At 50.9% G+C, this 24,523-nt stretch overlaps 1 protein-coding gene across 2 annotated transcripts in view; it reads right to left on the bottom strand.

The window, feature by feature from the left end:
- Positions 1–18,636, bottom strand: part of PIPOX (pipecolic acid and sarcosine oxidase) — a 41,970-nt gene extending 23,334 nt beyond the window's left edge. The window contains exon 1 of one of the 2 annotated variants that reach the window (XM_045044667.1): positions 18,317–18,636. The gene's annotated coding sequence lies outside the window, so the exon portion shown is untranslated. The remainder of the gene's footprint in view (positions 1–18,316) is intronic. The other variant, XM_023243771.2, reaches the window with a different exon arrangement.
- Between the last annotated feature and the right edge of the window lie 5,887 nt (positions 18,637–24,523).

Raw genomic sequence — 24,523 nt, forward strand, 5'->3', positions numbered from 1 at the left:
GAAACTGGCAACACAAGTTGCCTCTGGGGAGTGAAGCTGGGTGGAATCTTGTTACAGAAAAAGGCTTAGAAGAAAATGCTGTACAGGTAATTGCTGTCCTGAGGGGGCTCAGGGCATTGTCAGCGTCCTGCTTGCATCGAAGCTCCCAACCGCAATCAGCGTTTGGCCGGGGTAGGATCAAAATCCGCAGAAAGGCCAGGGAACAGGTGAAAGGTGGTAGGCAGCATCTGGAATTTAGGGAGCATCAAAGGGGTGAGATTGTAGAGCCCATGCTGGGTCCCATCTCTGAGCAGGGTTCTCATACAGAACTTTGGAAGGATCCATGCCGAGCTCACAGTAGCTTGGCATCAGCCAACTGTTCCTTCTTCCTGCCTCGTCCTTGGCAGCCCTCTCTCTGTCTCTCTCTCCCTCTCTCCATGTCTCTCCAACCCCCACCCCTCTCTCCCTCTCTCTGCCTTTCTCCCTCTCTCTCTACCGCTCTCATACTTGTCCACCTTTATTTTCTTAGTACTTAGAGGAGCAGAAGAAAGAAGGCTTAGAAAACATTTTGGGAGGAATCCAGCTGTGTTTGGAACAGACTATCAGAGCTCCTTGCCCAGAATTCTGGAACGAAAGGAAAAAGCCAAGGTTTGTGGAATGGGCCGGGGAAGGTCTGCCTGGAACCCATCCAAAAGGCTTCCTGGACAACCCTGGTCCTTGTCATTGCCCCTCAATAATAACCCCTCGCCACATTGCATAAGCTTATCAAAAGTTTCATGGCGCCCACTTTATAGATATTCAACCTTCACAACAGCCCTGCGAGGTAGGCAGGGAAGGCATTTTTACCCCCATTTTGCAGACAAGGAAACTGGTAGCTAGTAAGTGACAGAGGCAGCATCCCAACCCCCACCCAGGACTTCAGGCCCCAAGCCTTTCTCCCCATCCAGAGACAGGTCCAATGCTCTCATCCCAAAGCATCCTGCGTCCCGGGCTCAGTGCTTCTCTGAAGAAGGGCAAGGAGGTGGCTCATTCCATGCTGCAAATCACAGCATTCCCTACCCTTCCCCTGCAAAGAAAGAGAAGGAACATGACCCCCAATGGGAAGAAATTCTAAAGCAGCCCCTAGGGACCTCTGGAGAAGCTGTTTGATTTATTTCGGTCCCTACTGGTATTCTGTGCCACATTTATAAACGTCAGCGCCGGAAATGAAGTTCCCACTGCCCTGGCAGCTGCTGGTTGCTGCTGTTGCTCACTAAGGGTTCAGATAAAGTGTTCCCCCCTCCCCTTGATTGATAGAGAGCTGAGAATAAAAGAAAAATAAAAGCCCCCTGGAGCATTGATGGAAGGGAGGGGGCAGCTTCTCAGGAAGAGAAAGGGAAGTGATCTAGAAAAGGCTGATATTAGTGGAACAGAGAGGGTGTGTGCACGTGTGTGTGTGCGTGTGTGTATGAGGAAGGGAGAGAGAGAGAATAAGGAAAAGATCCAGTTTTTAAGGCCACGTGGAAAATAAATACTTTCTGCTCATGCAGACAGAGGAAAAGTAGTGAAATGGTAGTTTGTTTCAGGGGCTCTGACACAAGATGGAAGAAAGGTGGTCTTTGTAACCTCTGGGTTTCTACTCTTCCCTGAGCAGAATTTGCTATCTTCTAGGGTCTGGGCCAGGGAAAGAGAGTGGCAGAGACTGAGACAAGAGAGTGGGAACAAAATAAAAGGTACAAGATTCCCAAAGGACCACAGAGATCCAAGGCTTTGTTGTTATTAACCGAACCAGTGGCTGAGATTGAAGCATCCCTGCTGGGAGCGGGCTGTGGTTCCGTAGATACTGGTGTGCACACTTTTGCAATAACGCCTTCTCTTGCGGGTCTCCTAAATCCGTGATGCTTTCTGGTCTCTGAGAAATGCTGGTCGGGACCAATTCCACTAGTCCTCGCAGAGCACCTAAGGGACTCAGCAGTTAACCAAGGGATGGCCTCAGTGATCCCCAAAGCAGCAAGACCTTTAAAAGTCACTTTTAATCAGATTGTTTTGTATCTTCATGTTAACACATACTAAGTCAAATCTTCCCAAATGACTATCGTTCTCTTCAAAGTCACCCACTTGAGAGGTCTTGTAGTTAACCCACTGATACTCGCTATGTGGCATAAATCATCCTGGAGGGCAGTTTGATAAATACTTCATGGCCAGTTTATAACCCAGGCAATAAAATGTCATATTGCTTGATAGAGATTCCTTCCTCTGCCTTAACGTGTTTATCACACCTGTTTCCTGGGAACGTTTGGCTCCTTCCAAGCACCATATCCTCCATCATGCTGCTAGCTCAGAGCGGTGTGAACCCGCCCCTGGAGGACACGACAATTCACTGAGGGGGTGGAGATATAACCGTTAGCATAAGAGAGAAACACACAAGAGGGAGAATAGTGACATTAATGTGATGGGTATCTGTGTGGGGTTTTGTTTCTTCTCAGTTTCCTTATACGGATAGAAATGTTTCTGTGTTTTAAAAAGCGTGACGAGGGGCGCCTGGGTGGCGCAGTCGGTTAAGCGTCCGACTTCAGCCAGGTCACGATCTCGCTGTCCGTGAGTTCGAGCCCCGCGTCGGGCTCTGGGCTGATGGCTCAGAGCCTGGAGTCTGTTTCCGATTCTGTGTCTCCCTCTCTCTCTGCCCCTGCCCCGTTCATGCTCTGTCTCTCTCTGTCCCAAAAATAAATAAATGTTGAAAAATTAAAAAAAAAAAAAAAAAGAAGGAAATTCTGGCACATGCTATAACACAGGTGAACCTTGAAAACATTGTGTGACATAAGCCAGTCTCTTGGGGCGCCTGAGTGGTTCGGTTGGTTGAGCGACCAATTTTGGCTCAGGTCAGGATCTCGAAGCTCAGGAGTTTGAGCCCCACATCAGGCTCTCTGCTGTCAGTGTGGAGCCCACTTCGGATCCTCTGTCCCCCTCTCCCTCTGCTCCTACCCTGCACACTCTCTCTGTAGCTCTCAAAATAAATACACTTAGGGGCGCCTGGGTGGCTCAGTCGGCTGAGCATCCAACTTCAGCTCAGGTCATGATCTCACAGCTCGTGGGTTCGAGCCCCGCGTCGGGTTCTGCGCTGACAGCTCGGAGCCTGGAGCCTGCTTCAGATTCTGTGTCTCCCTCTCTCTCTGCCCCTCCTCTGCTTGTGCTCTGTCTCTCAAAAATAAATAAACATTTTTAAAAATACACTTAAAAAAAAGCGCCAGTCACAAAAAGGATAAATACTATATGATTCCACTTATACAAGGTACCTAGAGTAGTCAAGTTCATAGAGACAGAAAATAGGTTGACAGTTGCCAGGGGCTAAGAGAACAGAGAGTGGGAATCAGTGCTTAATGGGTACAGAATTTCAGTTTGGAAATGAAAAAGTTGTGGAGACGGCCAGTTCTGATGGTTACACACCAATGTGAACGCGCTTAACGCCACTGAACTGTACCCTTAAAAAGTGGTTAAAATGGGGGGCACCTGGGTGGCTCAGTCGGTTAAGCATCTGACTCTAGATTTCAGCTCGGATCATGATCTCACGGTTTGTGGGTTTGAGCCCCACACTGAGCTGTGCACTGACAGTGCAGAGCCTGCTTGGGATTCTCACTCTCTCCCTCTCTCTCTGTTCCTCCCCTGCTTGTGCTCTCTCTCTCTCAAAATAAAGAAGTTTTTAAAAATTTTTTAAATGTTTATTTATTATTGAGAGACAGAGCGCGAACAGGGGCGGGGCAGAGAGAGAGGCAGACACAGAATCGGAAGCAGGTTGCAGGCTCCGAGCTGTCAGCACAGAGCTCGACACGGGGCTCGAACTCACAAACCATGAGATCATGACCTGAGCCAAAGTCGGATGCTTAACAGACGGAGCCACCCAGGCGCCCCAAAATAAATAAGTTTTTAAAAAGTGGTTAAAATGGTAAATTTTAGGTTATGTGAATTTTACCACCAAAAAAAAAGCATGGATAACAAAATCAAATCTAGTCTCAAAAGGTGAGGATTTGCCATCACTGATGCTATTCAAAAGAATGTGCTGGGCCAACGACCAGAGAGAAAGGCCCAAAATATTCTTTTCTCTGGATCAAAACAGCACTGGGGGTCAGGCAGGTAGCTGTCACTCCTGCTGTGAACCGGTTCCAGGGAGGAACCACACTTCCTCCAGGGCTTCTGTCCTCACACCTCCTATACAGTTGTGAACCTGCCAGGGCAGAACCATTCTCCCAGCCCTGGAATGTTCCACAGCACAAGCTGGGTCTCCCTGACCCAGCCCGCGGGGCCTGGCCAGATCCCCTGGCAGCACAAACAAGTCATGGTTCTGCTGGCCAGGCGGCTGCTGAGGTGGCTTTTTAATCCCCCAGCCGTGCCTTCCTAGTGATTGCTTTTATTAGGAAATGTAATGAAAAAGACTATATGAAGCCCCTGCCAGAAAAAAAAAAAAAAAAAAAAAAAAAGCTAATAAGATTTTGCACCAAGTGTGGCGAGAAAAGAAAGGGGGGAAAAAGCACATTAGGAGTCAGATAATGAGATAAATGAAAGACCGCAGGGAAGATCATTTTTGCAGACTTGCCGGATGGTTGTAAAAATTTTAATTTGCTGAATTCTCTTTTTTCGTCGTCTCTGACTCTCCCCATCTCTCTCACTGGCTTTCCGACGCCCCGAATCTTGTCCCCGTCTTTCTCTCTTCGCGTCTCCCTCTCGTCTGTGGTTGCTCCCCCTCTGCTTCCTCTCTTGCTTTGTGGGTGCGCGTGCATGTGCATGTGCGTGGGTTTCCTTCCACCTCTCAGGACTTGGGCAGGAGGCTGGCACCTTGGGCAGCGAGTCAGAAGGAGCGAGAGGACAAAGGACTGCAGCTCCCCACCCCCCTTCTGGGAGCTGCTGTGATTCGGCTGAAGGGAGAGAAAGAGGGAGAGATCAAGGGAAGAAGGAGGAGAAAAACGGGACTGCGGAGGAAGGACAGGAGATCAAAGAGCAGAGAAGTAAGGAGGAAGAGAAAGCCCCCGCTGCTCCCGCAAATCGATTCTCTGCAATGCCCGCCTTCCCGTCTGTGCTCCGAGCCGCTGAGCAGAATGCCACCACCGTGGGATGCCAGGCCTGAACAGAAGGGCTCTGGGGCACGGGGCAGGCGCAAGGGCCAGGCTGCTAGGGACCACTGGGCCTGCCTTGCCCTGTGGGGAGAGGTCTCGCTTCCCCAGGACGCCCCCTCTCACACATCGAGGCTTTGAGGAGGTCCTCTCCAAAATCGGGCTCTGGTCCTTGCTTTGGCCGACTCCTTCCCCCTGTCCCACACTCGGGAATTCTCCTGCGTTTCTTTGCTCCTCTGCAGAAATCCCAGTCCACGCTGCAGTTGGAGGGCTGGAGAGTGGACACGATGAATAGCTTCCCCAGGGGGAGGAGGAGCCTGAGAAAGTACGGGAATGAATGGCTCAGGGTGGAGACACATTGTCAGTTATTAGGAAAATCTCTCTCGCTCTTCCATCCCTTGTTCCTTCCCCAGTGGGGACGATGTGCTCTGCTTCCTACCAGGGAAGACTTCTCTCTCTGTGCTCTGCCTCCAGCAAAAGTGTGCTGTCGGCTACCTAGGGGATGGGCGTTTCCTCCAGCGGCCACTGCAGAAAAGAGAGCCGTGAAAATCGGCAAGTCGCAAGTCCTGGGAAGGAGAGGACCTCTCAGAAGGGGGTGTGGGGACTCTGGCAGTGGGGCCCCAAGCCGGCGGGACAGAGTAGTGATAGGCAGTCCCAAGAGGGAGGATGGAATTGGCTCAAGGTCAGTGGAGGGGCGGTGGGGGGGCGGGGGAATGGATTGCAACTTGACTGTGGAGTGAAATAAGCTGGGAATAAAAGCAAATGCACAGGGGCACCTGGGTGGCTCAGTCGGTTGGGCGTCCGACTTCGGCTCAGGTCATGATCTCACGGTTTGTGAGTTCGAGCCCCGCGTCGGGCTCTGTGCTGACCGCTCAGAGCCTGGAGCCTGTTTCCGATTCTGTGTCTCCCTCTCTCTCTGACCCTCCCCCGTTCATGCTCTGTCTCTCTCTGTCTCAAAAATAAATAAACGTTAAAAAAAATAATAAAAAAAAAAAAGCAAATGCACATGGCGTTTCCTACGCTCCTCACCACAGTCCTGTGAAGTTGGTACTATTGTTAACATCCCCATTTTATACATGGGGAAACTGAGGCATGGTGCGAGGTTAACCACTTCTTTCTACTTCCCCTCCAGAACAGGAGACAAGTTTGGCAAAGTATCGGAGACTACGCAAGAGGGAGAAGAGCACTGTGGTTGAGAACGTGAACTTTTGGGCCAGACAGCCCCAAACGGACTAGCAGTGGGACCTTGGATGAGATCCTTAGAACTTAAGGTCACCCCTCAGAGCAACGTGAAGAAAACTGAAAGCATGTCAGTTACACATGGACACAGTGCCTGGCCTCTGAGCTCAGTCAGTGTCAGTGCTTAACGTCGTTACTCCCTACTACCCAGTGCTTGGCAGCTGACAAGCCTCAGCTTTCCCTCTCTGGTCTCCCACTGGAGGGGGAAACGCTGGAGATGGGTCCTCCCCCGGATCAACTTCTTAGGGGCGCACAGTCCTGCAGACAGGCCTCAAAGAGCTTCAGCACCCACAGCACAGCCCCTCACCCCAGAGCCTCCCTCCCCTGCTCTGATCGGGTGATCCCAGGGGTTCCCAGGCCTCGGGAGCACCCCCCCAGTACTGTGACTCAGTGAATTGTTCAGGGAATGTGTCGCCCTCCTTCCCTGCCTCCTTCCCTCCCCCGGCCCCTGCTTTTCTCTTGATGGAGAAGGCACAAATTAGGCAGAAAGAAAAATGTTGACAGTTCCCAGCCTCCCTTGCTGGGGATAAAGAGAAATACGTTAACCGTTGAAGCTTTAGGCGGATCAAACACAGTTTGTGAGTTGCTTCAAATGTATTATTCATCTCACCAATGAGATGCAGTCTTGGGCTTTCTCTTGTCGCCCCATCAAGAGGAAACCTCGGCCACTGGGGAGATGCTGGGCTCCAGAGAGGAGGGGGCACCTTCAGAACGCCATCTTTTCAGCATTAAATCAGTCAGTGGGTCTCCAGTCCGTCTTGTTCCTCTCGAAGCTTTCTGAATGGTATGGGTCAACTTAACCAGAGTCCAAGGATGCAAAATCTGCAGGTAAGACCCACAGAATTGGGCACAACAAACACGTGGAATCAAAGAGTAACTGTGACACTCAGAGGCAGGAGCTGGAGATGTGTGACCCTGGAAGGTCCTCCATGTGCCACTTGAACTTGAGGGATGTAACTGTCACGGGCTGGAAGAGCTCTAAGAGAAGGCATCGCAGCCATGCCATGAGCTCTAAGACACACTGCACTCCCCCTATAGTTGGATGCCTGGAGGAAGGATCTGGATTCAGACACATCTCTTAGGCTTGTGATTTGGACAGGTGGACGCCCCTGAGGGTTCTACCTTCTTTCCTTGCCCCTCCTCCTTTCCCCTCTGGCCACTGAGGTCCCCTGCGGGCTCCTGCCCACCTCCCACGGTTCTGAGGCACCAGGGCAAGCTTCCCAAATCACACACTGCCCCTTCCTAAGCCTCACCCAGAGAAGAAACCACCCCGGTGTCCCATGATCTTGCCCCACTATCTCACAAGCCTTTCATTTGTGCTGTGCTGAGCATATCAGTGGGAAGTGGGGATAGAGAGTGGGCACTGCTGGTGGAATGGGATGTTAGAACAATCCAGAAGGAAAGATTTTGACATGATGTATCAAAAAGCCTTAGAGTGTACATTCTCTTCGACCCAGCAATTCCATCTCTTAGAAAATGCTCCAAGGAGGGGCACCTGTGTGGCTCAGTCAGTTAAGCCTCCGACTTCAGCTCAGGTCATGATCTCACTGTTCCAGCCCCGCACTGGGCTCCATGCTGACAGCTCAGAGCCTGGAGCCTACTTCAGATTCTGTGTCTCCCTCTCCATCTGCCCGTACCCCACTTGTGCTGTCTCTCTCTCCCTCTCTCAAAAATAAACATTGAAAAAAAGTTTATAAAAAAAGTTAAAAAAAAAAAAAAAGATGGGGCGCCTGGGTGGCTCAGTCGGTTAAGTGTCCGACTTCAGCTCAGGTCATGATCTCTCCGTTTGTGAGTTCGAGCCCCGCGTAGGGCTCTGTGCTGACAGCTCAGAGCCTGGACCCTGCTTTGGATTCTGTGTCTCCCTCTCTCTCTGCTCCTTCCCCACTCACTCTCTGTCTCTCTCTCTCTCTCAAAAATAAATAAACATTTAAAAAAATTTAAAAAAAAGACACTGCTCCAAGGAAACACTGGACAAGTGTGTAAAACTGTGTAAAAATGGGGCACCTGTGTGGCTCAGTTGGTTAAGCGTCCGACTTCGGCTCAAGTCACCATCTCACAGTTTGTGGGTTCGAGCCCTGCGCTGACCTCTATGCTGCCGGCTCAGAGCCTGGAGCCTGCTTTGGATTCTGTGTCTCCCTCTCTCTCTGCCCCTCCCCTGCTCGTGCTCATCTCTGTCCCTCAAAAATAAACGTTAAAAAAATTTTTTTAAATAAAAATTAAGAAACTACAAAAATGTCCATCCCAGCTTTGTTGATAATGGCAAACCCATCCTAAAACCACAGTCATAAAGGATTGGTCACATAGTAGCCTTCTGATGCAGTCATTGAAAATCAGATTCTGCAATATGGGGTGGGCGGAGTCATATGCAAATATATTTTCATTCCAAAACAATTTTCAGATAATAGAGGTAGAGCACCCGCCCCCCACCGAATCCTAACCCAATCCCATTCCTCTCCTCAAAGTACTCATTATTAGCAGTTTAGCATGTATCCTCCCTCTCAGGCTGTTATTTTGAAGAATTGTATTTAATGTAAACAAATAAATAACTCAGGTTATGCAAATTTGTAACGAGATGTGTGTATGCAAAGAGAAAAGTCTTGCTGATTATACATCAAAATGTCAACAGTATTCAACCCGAAACAGTGGGACTCTATGTGATTTTTACTTCCTTCTGCAGGAGTTAGGGTATTTTCTACATGAACAGAAAAGAAACAATGCTATTTTAACGTTTATTTATTTTTGAGACAGAGAGAGACAGAGCATGAATGAGGGAGGGTCAGAGAGAGGGAGACACAGAATCCGAAACAGGCTTCAGGCTCTGAGCTCTCAGCACAGAGCCCGACGCGAGGCTCGAACTCACGGACCGCGAGATCATGACCTGAGCCGAAGTCGGACGCTTAACCTCCTGAGCCACCCAGGCGCCCCAAAACAACGCTATTTTAAAATGCAGTAAGGGGAGCCTGGGTGGCTCAGTTGGTTGTGTGTCTGACTCCTGATTTCGGCTCAGGTCATGATCTCACAGTTGTGAGATTGAGCCTCATGCCAGGCTCTGTGCTGACAGCATAGAGCCTGCTTGGGATTCTCTCTCTCCCTCTGCTCCCCCTCAAAAAATCTGCTCAAAAAATATATATATAGTAAAACACAAGGAATTGAAAACATTGGCCGCCTCTGAGGAGTGAGAGAGACTATTCATCAGGCACTCTTTTACATCTTTTGAATTTTGCACCTTGGGCACGGATTACCCGTTCAAAATGCAGATAAAATTTTTAAAAATTTAATATGGCAATAAAATAAAATGAAGGGGCTGGTGGAGAAGACCTCCAAAGGGCAGCATGCCCTGATATTCTGGGAATCCGTAAAATCCTTCAAGCTGTCGTTATAGCTTCTGAATCTGCTCAGGATTCACTCCAATAGGTGCTAGTCTCTTTCTGTCTCACCAGGCAAGGAATTAGGGCCTATAACCTGGAAGAAATGAGGTAGGGTCTAAAATAAACCAGGCTGCCAGCCAGAAATAACTTTGTAATAATTTACAGCATAGCAACAGTAATGGCTCGGTTGAGCCCGTTCTCATACTTTTTCAAAGTATTTTTCATCTCCCTTTAGTTCTCCAAATTTTTCTTGAGGCTACCCGCTGCCATCAGGTTCCTGGGCAGGAAAAGAGGGGGCTGAAGACCTAACGGGCCATTGTCTGAAGTCAGCCCGAAAGATCCATATTTGCCAGGACTGGATGTTGGTCTCAGACAAGAGTCCCCTCTCCCTCCTTCCCTGGGCCCATCAGCTCCATCTGCCCCCAGCTCCTGTCTCCTATCTCCTGCCTCAGGCTCCTAATTTATAAAAGGAGGGTAATCAGCCTTGCCCCAGAGACTGGCAATGGGACGTGGGTGATGGTTGATGGACTGTAGGCAAGTGACTGGGTCCCCAAAGCTGGAGCAGCTTCCAGACAGCCACAGGGCGGGAGGATGTAGATGGCAGGAAGGGGGCTCTCTGAGGCCTGGCATAACCACTGTTTATCGACGGATGACAGACATTTTTAATTGACCATGTTATGAGAGGTGCGGGAGATGATGAGTATCTGTGTATGAGGACATAGGCAGCCCGCCCAGCCTAGAACATGCTCCATGGGGTATTAATTCCCTCCCCTGGAAAGCCTCCTCCCCGGATCCCCTCCAGACCTACTGGTCCCCCTTCTTCCTCTGAGCTGCCCTATGCTTCTGACACTCATACATCTCCCAGTACTGTAATCTCGGGTGCCTGTTTCGCACACAATCGCACCGGACCGAGTTCCTTGAGGGCAAGATTTGTATCCAAGTCATTTCCATATGTCACATAGTAGGTCCTCAGAAACTACTTCCTGAATAAACAAATCGATGCAATTTTTGGACCCATGATCCTTGCAAAGTCTCACCAGGCTGTCTCTCACTCCTGGCACAGAGGCTGCCCCAAGACCCGAGCTCCCTGCCCAAACTCACTCCAAACCTGACCCAGAGGAGGTAGGAGCAGAGAGATGTGGGGGGTGCATGGTGTGGTGAAGAGTGGGCTGGGCTGTGGTCCTGGCCATCAGAGCCTTAACCGCCCTGGACTCAGCTCCTTCATCTATACGTGATCACTAGATCAGATCAGGAGTGGGAAACTCAAATACCCGTCGAGAGGGAATCAAAGAGTGGAAGAGAGTGGGTAGCAGGCACGTCCCTTACCAGCTGGTCATTGTCAATTGATACAAGACTGTGGGTCAAGTGTGGTGAGATTTTATTTTTCAAGGCAGCCAGAAATCCAGGTTTGTTTTTTTTTTAATTTTTTTCATCTTTATTTATTTATTTATTTTTATTAATTTTTTTTTTCAACGTTTATTTATTTTTGGGACAGAGAGAGACAGAGCATGAACGGGGGAGGGGCAGAGAGAGAGGGAGACACAGAATCGGAAACAGGCTCCAGACTCTGAGCCATCAGCCCAGAGCCCGACGCGGGGCTCGAACTCACGGACCGCAAGATCGTGACCTGGCTGAAGTCGGACGCTTAACCGACTGCGCCACCCAGGCGCCCCATCATCTTTATTTATTTTTGAGAGAGAGACAGAGTGTGAGCAGGGGAGGAGCAGAGAGAGAGGGAGACACAGAATCCGAAGCAGGCTCCAGGCCCTGAGCTGTCAGCGCAGGGCCCGTTGCAGGGCTGGAACCCAGGAACCGTGAGATGGTGACCTGAGCCGAAGTCAGACGTCCAACCGACTGAGCCACCCAGGGGCCCCCAGAAATCAAGATTTTTATATGAAGTCTCCTGAACTGGTCAACCACAAATCCATAGGCCCTATTTGCAGCCTGGAGGCCACCAGTATGGGATCCAAATGCCCTCACCTCCTTTCCAACTTCCAGCTCTTAAATTCTCTGCATTTCAAGAAAGTGGCCTGAATACTTATGTTTCTGGAGTAACCTTGAAGGGCAAGACCCAAAGTCCAGGCCTCATTCTGGCCACCAGGCCTCTGGCAACTGCCATCCTGACCCCCAAATTGCTACCTTATGCAAATGTGTCCCCTGTCGGCCACCAACTGCCCCCCCCCCCAATGCCCCACCGCCACCACAGCGGGCAGAGATGGGAGAGGAGGAGCCAATGGCCACTTGTCCTGGGGTGGGCCAGAGTCAGCCCCTCACTTCCTGACCTTCAAAGCGCCTCTTCTGGGCGCAGACCTAGGCCGGGCGGCGGCGGGCGGGCAGGGGGCGGGGGGATGCGAACCTGCCACCTCACCTTGCCCCTCACGGGCGGGGCCCACCGGTGATACCGTCTCACCTAATAAATTCCTGTCAGAGAAGCTGTCAGGGCCTGGGAAATAAATAATGATATTTAACATTTTGTAATAACAACAATTAACCAGTAAATAATGTCCTTTAAACTGCAAACGCCGGAGTAAATTAATTCTTCTAATGAGCTGTCAGGCACGGAGGGAAAAAAAGTACCCATCTCCTTTGGTGCCACGCGGCTGCCGTGTGAGCAGCGGGGGAAGCTCACCTCCGCCCCGGGAGCTCATTACCGGGAAGCACGCGGCGCGGGTTTCCCGGGGAATCGGCGGCCCCGCCCGCCCCCACGTGGCGCCGCGCCGCCGCCCGTCCTCTCCGCACCCCGCGCCCCGGGCCCGGCCGCTCCGCGCCGCGCCGCGCACCGCCAGGTGCCTGTTGCGAACGAGCCCGCGCCGCGCGGCCAGCATTTCAATTAGAGCCGCCCGGCTCCCTCGCCTTCCCTCGCCTGGGCCCCTGGGCCGCGCTCAGCCTCGAGGTGGCTGGGGGCAGGAGCCGGGGACAGGGGAGGGGGAGAAGCCGGCGCGCGGCCCCAGTCCTTGCTGCGTGACCTTGGAGAGCTTCCCTGCCCTCTCTGGGCGGGGATGTCGTAAATGGAAATGTGAAGCTAATCAAACCAGATGTGATTACTTCTGAGCTCCCCAGAAGCCCGTGACCGTAAAAAGACACCTAAGAGTAAGGCAGCTCTTTATGTACTGATTCGGAGTAATCTCCAAGATATATTGTCAGGTGACAAAAGCAAGGCACAAAACAGTGAGCAGAGTGTGCTACATCTTGTGTATTAAAAATAGGACTAAAGAAAGAGAATATGGGTCCCTATTTGCTTGTATATGTCTAGACAGGAAACACATAATGTGTGCTTGCCTCCGGGGAGGGCAACTGGGAGACTGGGGGGTGGGGTGGGGGGCGGGTTGGGGAGGGGCTTTTCACTGACTAGGCTTCCGTCCCCTTATTTTCGGAACCATGTGCAGCTATTAGCTGTGCAGAAAAAAAAAAAAAAAAAAAGACAAAGCCACACACAGCAGAGGTCATCTTGTCTCTCAGTAGCTTTCAGAAGTGGGAGCCACAGGGGGACGGCTGAACTGAGACCCTGCCTGAAGCCCCTCCGGAGAGGGGGCACTGCTAACCCAAGCTAATGAGCCGGGAAGTCCTTGCCAGTGTCTAATCCCCTTCTCTCCTGCTACAGTTTGAGTGCCTTTCCAGGTTCTGTATCTGGTGGGTGGAAGGGCTGATGATTTTATGCAGGACCGGGGACAGGGGGTGACAGTGGGGCAGCCGCTGTCTGGCAAAGAGAGACGGCCGGCGATCACCACCCTCTGCAGCCACATAGGCCTGGATTTGAGTCTGCTTTTGTCACTTGCTAGCTGTGTGGTGTTGTGTGTCACCCTCCATTGCTAGCTGCAGAATCCAGACGTCCCTGCCCCCCTCGGGGAGGACAGAAGGTGCTGAACCTGATGCGCAGGGAGCCAGGCCCAGGGCTTGATGGAACCACCTGGGGCGGGGCAGGGGGGGCGGTGAGGGGGAAAGGGCTGCTGCTGTGGGGCTGGGGGTGGGAGAAGGACGAGACGGAGAGCTCCCAGGCCCCCTTCTCCGTCTGACCAGCTCCATTTTCATCTGCTGGTATCCTCGCCTTCCTTGTAAGGTGTCTCCCCACTAGAGAGGTTCTTAGCTAAAATATATTTGAAAAGCCCTGACCTCGGCCATTTAGAACACACTGCTGCCCGTCCCAGGCCCAGCTCCTCACCACCTAGATACATTAACAGGACTGAGGGAGGGAAGGGGAGAGGTGTGGTGTGGGAAGGTGGCCAGCTTGGCCTCCTGACCCTCCCGTCTCCTCAACAGCCTCAACTCAGGGACCTAGAACATCGGGGTGGAAGTTCAGGGAACGGTTGCTGATTGTGAGAATTCCTGAGACAGTCTCCCTTCCCCGGCAGCCTGGAGGAGGAGGCAATGGCTTCATTTCACCTGACAGGATCCAGGGAGGGGGAGAATGAGGGCATCTCTGGCGTCAGCTTTCAGACCGTGTTGGTGACTAAGGCGTGAGGAAGGGAGTCTAACAGATCTGGGTTCAAATCCAGACTCCATCACTTATAAGCTGTGTGACTCCGGACAAGTTGCTTAACTCTCTGAGCTTTGGTTTCCTCTTCTACAAAATGCGGAGAATGGCTCCCCATCTCTTGGGGCCGTTGTGAGGGTTAAGATGGCGTGTAAAATACTTAGCATAGTGCCTGGGCATAAAGTAAGCACCCGGTAAATGGCTGTATCTGTTCTGGGGAGCTTTTTTGCTGCGCTGCTAGAACAGATTCCATCTCCAGGATCAAGAAGGGCCGTTGTCCTGCTGTCTGAGGTGGGCAGACCACCTCTACAGCTCCCCGATTTGGGAGGCAGCCCAGAAAGGCCTCCAGGTTTGGTTTTTGCAGAGGGCAGCGGAAAAATCGGAGCTGAAGCCAGCAAAACAAGGATCCCAGCAGCGGGTCTGAGTCAGCTCCTCTTGGGTCTGGGGGTTCAAGAGCCTTCCTCAAGGTCACACGGCCTCCTAAGCATCCTGTCCTCCCTGTGACTGCCTCCCTGGCCTGGGTCCTCTGAGGGCCCGCCCGGGCACCTGTGTACCTGGAACACCAGCTGGGAGGGTGGGGTGTTCCAGTGCGCAGAGGAAGCTGGGTCTCAGCCACACGGAAATTAAAACCAGCTTGCCCAGTGCTGAGTTACCATGTCGCCTGAAATCAGATTGATTTCTTGGGCTTGTTGTGACGGCAGTGTTACAATTGATTCGTCTGGATGGCAGTGAGTTTATCTATTTGGAGCTGTCTGTCATTGATCTGAATAAGCTTCTAAAATAGCCCAAATACCTGGTGAGGGCGAGGTCACCACCAAGCGCGGCTCAATATTAATTATAATAATGAACAGGCATGAGGAGGGTTGGTTCATTGCCTGCCCCGCAGGGCTGGCCTCTGTGAGGTTTGGTGTTTAATATTCATTCCTCCATGCAAAGAGCTAGTGGACAGTCCTAAACTGAGTCAAATCCGCATGGGAGGTGGGGCCGTTCTCTGCTTCCATGGGACCGAGAAGGAACTGGGGCTACTGAAACAAGACTTGAAACAAGTCAAGAAGGACTTCCCAATGGCTAAACGTGGATGGAGAGAACCTATCGTTCACTTATGAGCCAGGACAAGTTGTTTCTTTCTGCGTCTGTTTCCTCCATAAAATGGGGATTATAATATTTGCTTCTCAGAGCTTCTGTTCCCTCTGCCTCTGGCTGAAAAAATAAGACAAAACAAAACACCGGAAGCCTCTTCTGGTTCAGGGAGAAGCAGAAAGGTCCTACTTTAGGTAAAAAAAAAAAAAAAAAAAACACCTGCCTTGCTCAGCCTTGGCACGGAGTAAGCATTCAATCGATGGAGTTGCTATTATCATAATTATTGATTCAATGAATATTTATTGAGCGCCTGCTACCTGCTTGGCCTTGAGGAAAAACTAGTGCACAAGCCATTATCCCCTGCCTTTAAGGAGACGAAACCTGGGTTACTATGGGAATCAGGACGTCCCCCTTGCCATAGGCTCTCAGGAACAAGGGAGAGCCCTGTGTCTCGGAGACAGCTTAGAAGTTGCTCCCGGAGGCAGGTGGATGAACATGAAGGCCTCGTGGGGGTGGCGGCAGGTCCCAAGCAGTGTTACCCAGCAGAAGACAACTCTATTAAAGATCGGTCAACGAGAGCCCCTCCAGAAAAGCATTCTTCCAGAAACAAGAGGACCCTCCACTCTAAGGATCTAGAGGAAATGTGATCAGACTTGGGGTTCAGGTCTGCACGAAGCAAAGAATAACAAGCTGCCATTAGCTGACATGCATCAAGGAGCATGGAGGTTTAATCAACATAAGGACTTCCTGGCGGAGGTTTGGAGAGCAGTGAAGGAGACCCAGGATGGAGAGACTTCCAGGCCCGTCTGGGAGCCCGGTCTGCTGTCTTCCCGGAGACATCCCTTCCTCTGTTCCTGCAAAGCTCTCCTCTCTCCTCCAGCTTGCGGCTGGCAGGGACCCCCATGGCCAGCCTTAAGAGAAACATCAGAAGAAAGTTAATAGCGAAGCGCTCTGGCGGATCTAATTGATTTTTTTTCCTATTGGTTCCCTAATATAGGCAACACTGTTCCTGCCGCTTTTCTGGGCTGGAGATTATGTCATAAATAAAGAGATTTGCTCCCTATTTCCATGTGCTTATCTTTAATAAGTTAAGAACTCAACAAGCTTTAGGAGGACTTGAAACGAGCAAGGGATCCGGTGGTGGCTTCGGCTGTGGCGGCGGCCGTGGCAGCCACAGCTTTATTTCAGTAGAGGGGGAGGCAGGTGGCTGAGGCTGGTGGGGGGAGAATTTGCATTCTCTGGGCTGCACTGGATCGAGGCTCAGCTGGGAGAAGACAGTGGGGGAGGAAATTCGTGGTGGCAGATGTGGCAAAATGGATGGACAGGACCCATGAGGCTTGGGTTACCACGGGAGTTAAGAGTCAGGTAGCCTGAGTTCAAATCCCAGTCCCATCATTGCTTACTAGCTGTGTGGGCTTGGGCTGTGTTACTTAGCCTCTCTGTCTCTCCTCATTTTTTTTAATGTTTGTTTATTTTTGAGGGGGACGGGAGGGGCAGAGAGAAAGGGAGAGAGAGAATCCCAAGCAGGCTCCATGCCGTCAGCACAGAGCTTGATGTGGGGCTCGAACTCCCGCACTGTGAGATCATGACCTGGGCCAAAACCAAGAATCGGACGCTTAACCGACGGAGCCACCCAAGCACCCCTCTTTCCTCGTTTTATTTTATTTTTTTTAACATTTATTTATTTTTGAGACAGAGAGAGACAGAGCATGAACGGGGGAGGAGCAGAGAGAGAGGGAGACACAGAATCGGAAGCAGGCTCCAGGCTCTGAGCCATCAGCCCAGAGCCCGACGCGGGGCTCGAACTCACGGACCGCGAGATCGTGACCTGGCTGAAGTCGGACGCTTAACCGACGGAGCCACCCAGGCGCCCCTCCTCGTTTTAAACAAATATGGATAATAACGCCTATCTCATAGGTTGCTGTGGGGCTCAACAACATGCAAAGAGCTTAGCACAGAGCCTGGCGTGGGGAGTACGTAGAACATGTTAGCCAGTATGTGGTTATTAAGACATCACCTAACTCCATTGACCTTAACTGCTGCTACCAGGACCTCTGCCATGTGCCAAGCCTTGGCCTGGGCTTCACAGATGAGTGAGACTCTGCCTGGCCCTGACTTCAAAGACCACCAGTCCAGCTGGGGCCCCAGCGCCTATGGCTGGCATGAGCTGAGTATCCACGTTGAAGGAATCCAGACAGTGGTGACCTCTCCCGGGGAGGCTGCCATCCTTCTGCCCCTGTCTTAAGGCTCACCCACCCTCCAGTTCTGGACACGCCACGGATTAACTCTCACTTCCTTAAAGCTGACAGTGGACAGAAGCCGTGTGGCAGGTGCAGAAACAGCCCCACTCAAGACTGAGCCCCGTTGCCACCATCCACTGCACACTTAGCATGTGCCAGGCTGTAAGGACCAGGATTTGAACCCAGGCCCACTGACTTTCCCCGCTCTAAGCACTGTCCTCTACTCTTCACTCTGTGCTTATAGTCCCAAGCATTAACGAAGCACATATAATGTGCAAAAACCCTAGGCTAAGGGGATAGAAAAATGAATAAAACAACCATTTATTGAGTGCCTGCTCTATGCCAAGACTTCTTACAGGATATCTTATGGAATAATTTCCCGAAAGGCAAGTGGCATGGTTTTCCTTTAATAAGTAAGGAAGCGGAGGCCCAGAGAGGCTCAGAAATTTGCCCAAGACAAGCGTAAGTCTGGGATCACTTTGAACACGGACCTGACTTCCAAGCCTGAGCATTTACACCCCTCAGCCTCCTGATGAGCAGTGTCTCCCTTTTCAGTGGGTCTCGCTCTTGCGGACCACTAACATGGCTTCAGAGTAACCAGCAGCCATCCCAGCTTACCCCAAAACACCTGCATGTGCCTACCTCCACCCTTCCCCACTCACAGCAACATCCCCCCACTCGCTCACGGAAGGCAGGCCCAATAGCGTTAAGCCCATCTGTTGCTTATCCTATAAGTCAAGAAACAAGCCTCCTTAGTACCTCCACTCCTTCCCTGATGGGGAAGCCAAGGCTCAAACACATGCCAGGTGTTGGTCAGACCCTCCGAACCAGTGGGGCTGAGACCAGAACCTCTCCTACCTGCACTTCCCAGCGATCCACAGAGCCAAGTCAGTGATCCCAAGACGCTTTTCAGCGACCCCATCAATCTCCGTAGCCCGTCTGAGTCAGACTATATGAAGTTCTCCCTTCATGGGCAATTTTGGAGGGGCTCAGTGTCCGTGTAGGGACAAGACCAAGAAACTGTTTTTACCCCTCTCTGCAAAGGGGCTCAAAGAGGAATCCTCCTCCCTCCCATAGGTCTTGGGTGGCCCTTGCCCAGTAGGAGATGGGTTCCCTCTTGGACCCCCATTTTGTATTCACCCTCTCTCCTCCAGGCCATTGTCTGGCCCCACAGATTCTGTTGCTTTAAGGATTGGTGACCTCACAGTCAGTTGCCATAGAGACCATTGTGATGTCACAAGCAGAGGACAAGTAGTTCAAGGAGGAGTGGAGGGTAGAAATGCACAGCTAGAATTGAGGGACATTTGGGGTTTCTGTCCTATTTTCATGCCCAGAAAAAGAAGTGTCTGGAGGTAGATTCTGATATCTGGGGGAGACCTGACCACATTTCTCTGTGTTCTCCTGAGCCTAAGAGGCCTGTGAGACCCAAAAGAAGAGTCAATGAAAACAAACATCAGAAATACTCCCTACCTTGGGGTGGTAAGAAGTGGGCTACTTTTGTAGCAGAAAGGAATGAGATTAGATGTCAGGAGAAGCCATGTGGCTGCAAGATCCCCATGGAGGAGATGATGTTGCCTTGCCTTAGGAGGCTTGAACCATGGGAGACAGCCTCTAGGGCCTTTATTATCCTGATTAAGCACCTCATAGAGATAAACATGCCGCAGGACAGTGAGTTGAGACTCTATCTCCCCTCCCTGGTCTGGGAGCTCCTTGAGAGCTCTGCCTGTCCATATTCCCCTCAGGTCCTGGCACAAAAAATGTTCCCTCATTCAGTAAACAATGAGTGAGCAGGTGATGAACAAATTGGGTAGGTGGCTGGGTAGGATGAGGGAATGCACAGACAGATGAATGGATGGACACACGGGCAGGTTGGGAGCCCTGAGCTTTGGAGCTTTGGAGCCCTACACCCGTGCCTGCTTCTCTAGCTGCATCCCACCACATACTTCTCTGTGATCCAGCCACGGTAATCATCTCTTAGTCCTGCCAACTCCAGGACTTTGCACATGCTGTTCCCTCTGCATGGAATGTACTTCCTTTGCCTCTTCAAGTAACACCCACTCATCCTGTGGCTTTCCACTCAATCACCACCTCCTCAAGGTGCTCTTCCCTGACCGGGTCAACCCCCAGTGTAGGCCTCCATAGCCCCGTGAACCTCCCCCGAGCACCTGATATGTCACAGTTTATATTTAGTCAGGTGGTTCTGCATAAGGTCTCTCATTCTAGACTGTGAGCTCCGAGCCCGCAGGGCCAGTGACTGTTTTCACTCACCTTTGTGTCCCCAGCACTTAGGACAGTGGATACTTAATAAATATTTGTCTAATGAATAAGTTAATAAGTGACCAGCCCTGCCCTCGCCTATTCCAAGCAGCCTACTCTCTCCGGACTGCATCAGGGGAGAGAGTCTAGGTACAGGCCCCCTGCAGGTGAACCCAGGACAGAGCCCACAGATTCAGGGAGCCTGAGGTCCCTCCCACACCTGCCCCTGCAAAGGCCCACCAGCACCTGTGCCTTTCTGCTCTGCCTTGTTAGTATATCTTGGTTTCACCATGAACTACCTGCAAATCACTCGGCCTCTTTAGGGCCTCAGTGTCCTCATCTGTACAATGGGGACAATAACATACCTACCTCATAGGACCTACCCCAACTCCATGCCCAGTGATAGTAAATAATAAATTAATAAATGGTGCTAGTATTCTTTTTTTTTTTAATTTTTTTTCAACGTTTATTTATTTTTGGGACAGAGAGAGACAGAGCATGAACAGGGGAGGGGCAGAGAGAGAGGGAGACACAGAATCGGAAACAGGCTCCCGGCTCTGAGCCATCAGCCCAGAGCCTGACGCGGGGCTCCAACTCACGGACCGCGAGATCGTGACCTGGCTGAAGTCGGACGCTTAACCGACTACGCCACCCAGGCGCCCCTAGTATTCTTATTCTTAGAGGTCAGGAATAGCCCATTGGATTCAGGGGCCAACTGAGAATATACTAATGTTTTATGAATCTGCTTTAAATGCATGTGACAGTCCTTCTTTATTTATTTTTAAGATTTTATTTTTCAGTCATCTCTACACTCAACGTGGGGCTTGAGCTTATAACTCCAAGATCAAGAGTCACATGCCCTACCACCCGAGCCAGCCAGGTGCCCCTACGTGGGCAATCTAATTCCAAAGCTTCATGCCTGGGTTTGCTCAAAGGGGAAAACTCAATTATCATCTCACATTATTCAAAGCAACCCCCCAGTCTTGTCTCAGTCATGAAAAGGGTATGGAGTATTCTTTTGCCCCCAGCCATGGTTTGACCCAGAGTGAGTGCTGTTTGGGACAGGGGTGTGAGGTCAGTCTGGCTGGGATACTTGTTCATGTTTCCCCCACCCTCATCCTGCCCTAGTTCTCAGAAGTGGATGGAGTTGGCCAGGGTTCCGTAGGGGAGAGGGGCTCTCCCTGACAGAAGGAGGACCACCTTCTGGTCAGTGGCACCTCCTCCTTGCTTGTCCTAGGCATAAATACTCTCCCATCTACTGACCAAGGTTCCAGGGTAGACCACCCAGGCAAGAAGTCACTTGGGCATCCTAACTGGTTCCATAGAGGAAAGAACCAAGACCCCTTTGGGGACGCCTGGGAAGCTTTGCTCTTCCCACCCCCATCCTCCAGCTCACTGTAGCTTTCTGAGGCCCAGCTGCCAGGGGCAGCCTCAGGATACACAAAAGGCTTTCTCCCCCTTTCTCAGGGGCTCACCTTACTGGTGACCCACTCCCTCATCACATGGCCGTCATCCTGGTACCAGGCCCCCAGTCCCAGAGCCACACCACCATTAACCCAATGTCTCTGGACAGATGTATTTTATGTAAGTTCAAGCACTAGAAATATTGAGTTCAGGGAATTTTATTTCTAGAGCCCTCTATATTTCTCTGGGATTATCACCTGTCTGTTCCCTCCCTCTCCGAGTTATTATCTTTGGACCCTTTCCAAGCCAAACCATCTTGATTGCTCAGGGAGAAGACTGCCAGCACCCTCCCCTGGTAACTCTGGGTCTGGTGAGAGTGACCTCGAGGGACCCTTTCTTCTTCCTTCAGTATAACTCTGCAGGTGGCCACACTGCCCAGGCAGCCTTGGCCTTTGGGAGCTGGCTTCACCAAGGGACTCTCCAAAGTGCCAAGGAACGTTGCGGTGGGTGGTGCAAGTGGAGGCCTCATTCTCCCCAAGTTAGGGAGGGCTAGGCTCAGGGTGAGCCTCAGGGTACAGAGGGGAGGGAGAAGGCCAGATGTTCTCTTTTCTACACCGTGCCAACCTCGCCTGACACCAAATTAATAGCATTCAAATGAGATGCAAAACATTATGCAAATCTAGAGGAGAAGGCTGCTCTCACCGGGCCTTTGGGCTGTTGGAGGGCCAACACCTTGAGCCCTTTCCTGCAAGACCCCACGGGCTCCCTTCAACTTCAACCCTCATACGGTCAGCAGCAGCTGGTGTGGAGTTTCCAGTGAGACTTGAGTGACCCTCTCAAGGTCCTCTGATCCTTGTGCCTACCTTGGTCTCACCTCCCAAGCCCTCCGGGCCTCTTCTGTTCTGAAATGGTGCAGAGGCAGCTCCGGAACTTGGCATAACCTCCCTCTGGATGCCAGGATTCTGGATCCCCACTCATTAGCAGTATATGCAAAATAGATGCAGGGGTTTTTTGCATCTATTTAATTGTCCATTAAAATGGCCCCACGCCCATCACCTCTGCACAGGCCCAGGCTTCCAAATTGCCAACCCCTGCTGCCTGCAAGCACCATGTGGTTCCTGCGCCTGGTAATTGCCGTGGTGTTTGTTGAGCTGTATTTGCATTTGATTGTCATTTAACTTTCCATCTTTCTCCTTCAATCAAACTCGGGATTGGGCTTTTGCAATTGATTATTCATTTTATTTTCAGCCCCTTGGTGGGTTTTCAAAGAGTTTCCTTTATTAGTGCCACAAACTTGAACCTTGGGACTTCTCCTGTCACACAGAGGGGGAGGGCTTCCTCCCACCCATCGCAGGGCTCCTCCGTGAAAAATAACCTAGCCAACATTGTGGATTTTAAGTCCTATTCCCAGTCTCTCTGCCCCAGCACCTGCCTCCTTTCTGCCCAGCCAGTGGCATTAAACATTTATGGAGCTGTGGAGGATCAAAGGCCTTGGCTGGGGGTGGGCAGGCTGGAGGCCTTGGTTTAGAGATGGAAAGCAGCTCGCATCAAACCACTTTATGCTGCTGTCTCCATCCACCCTGGGCTCTTGCTACCAGCTGGTGTGGTCCTGCTCCTGGAGTGGGAGGAAATGCCCAGGAACCAGGACTCCCCATTTACCAGGGTAGGATTCTCCTTCTACCCCTAAATTCAAAGAATTGACTTTGGATACTCCTTGAAGCCCGGCCAGAGCATGGTATCCCACAATGTTCAAGATCCTGCCAGGTCTGGGAGCCCCCTCCGGGGAGTGGGTGGAGGCAAGCAGGCAGGTCTGTGCCCCTGGGAATCTCTGCAGCCTCTTGCCCCTGTTTCTCTGAAGCCCCCAAACCCCCTTGGCTCCACAGAAGACGTTCCTCTGCCTTGAAAGCTATCTTGGAGGAGACTAATTTTCTTCTCCTCTCACTCAGAAAGCAAGTGTCATCCATTTGAAGGGAGAGACTTCAGAATAAGTCACCAGTGTGCCTGTGATCCTGCAAATTGATGGGCTGTGTGGAAGTGGGGAAGTGAAGCTGGCTTCTCCGGGGATGTGGGCTGGATGTCTGGCACTGTCTGGGCAGAGGCCGCAAAGGTCCTTGGGATTAGAGAACCCCTCTTCCCTCTCTCTGGTCCTCAGTCCTAACATAGCCATTGTAACTCAGACCCCACCCTCCAGCCTTCTGAATCAGCAGCGAGCCCCTCTCAGTTACTACCACTTGCTATAGTGTTTGAAAACCCACCTTAAGAATTCTAGACTCCCTCACCTTTTGGGATGAGCACTGGGTGTTGTATGGAAACCAATTTGTCAATAAATTTCATATAAAAAAAATAAAAAAAAATGAGGAAAAAAAATAAAAAAATAAAAGTTAAAAAAAATAAAAATAAAAATGTAATTAAAAGTTAAAAAAATAATAAATAAAAAAATAAATAAATAAAAGACAGTGACCACAAAAAAAAAAAAAAAAAAAAAAAGAATTCTAGACTCCCTTGTTCGGGTGCAGATACCTTTGTGATGGGGTAAACCCTTCAGTATAGCCACCAAGGATGTCCTGCAGCTCAGGTGACCACAAAGCCTGGCCTCAGGCCTGCTCCCACCCTTCCTCTCACATCTCTGCAAGGACGTACTGCTCCCCCAGAACCAGTCTTCTCACTGACCCCAAACTGTCTAGCATTTTCTACCACACTGCCTCTACCTAAGCCACTCCCTCAACTTTGGCTGTCCTCCCTCTTCCTCTCCACTGACTGAAACCTAAAACTTATTTAAGACTTGTTTTCACCATCAACCGATGAATGGATAAAGAAACTGTGGTTTATATACACAATGGAATACTACTTGGCAATGAGAAAGAATGAAACATGGCCTTTTGTAGCAATGTGGATGGAACTGGAGAGTGTTATGCTAAGTGAAATAAGTCAAGCAGAGAAAGACAGATACCATATGTTTTCACTCTTATGTGGATCCTGAGCAGAAGACCATGGGAGAGGGGGAGGGGGGAAAAAAGAGAGGGAGGGAGGCAAACCATAAGTGACTCTTAAAAACTGAGAATAAACTGAGGGTTGATGTGGGGCGCCTGGGTGGCGCAGTCGGTTAAGCGTCCGATTTCAGCCAGGTCACGATCTCGCGATCCGTGAGTTCGAGCCCCGCGTCAGGCTCTGGGCTGATGGCTCAGAGCCGGGAGCCTGTTTCTGATTCTGTGTCTCCCTCTCTCTCTGCCCCTCCCCTGTTCATGCTCTGTCTCTCTCTGTCCCAAAAATAAATAAACGTTGAAAAAAAAAATTAAAAAAAAAAAAAAAACGAGGGTTGATGGGGGGTGGGAGGGAGGGGAAAGTGGGTGATGGGCATTGAGGAGGGCACTTGGGATGAGCACTGGGTGTTGTATGAAAACCAAT

The sequence above is a fragment of the Felis catus genome, chromosome E1 (assembly GCF_018350175.1).
Source record: "Felis catus isolate Fca126 chromosome E1, F.catus_Fca126_mat1.0, whole genome shotgun sequence".
Lineage (NCBI taxonomy): Eukaryota > Metazoa > Chordata > Mammalia > Carnivora > Felidae > Felis > Felis catus.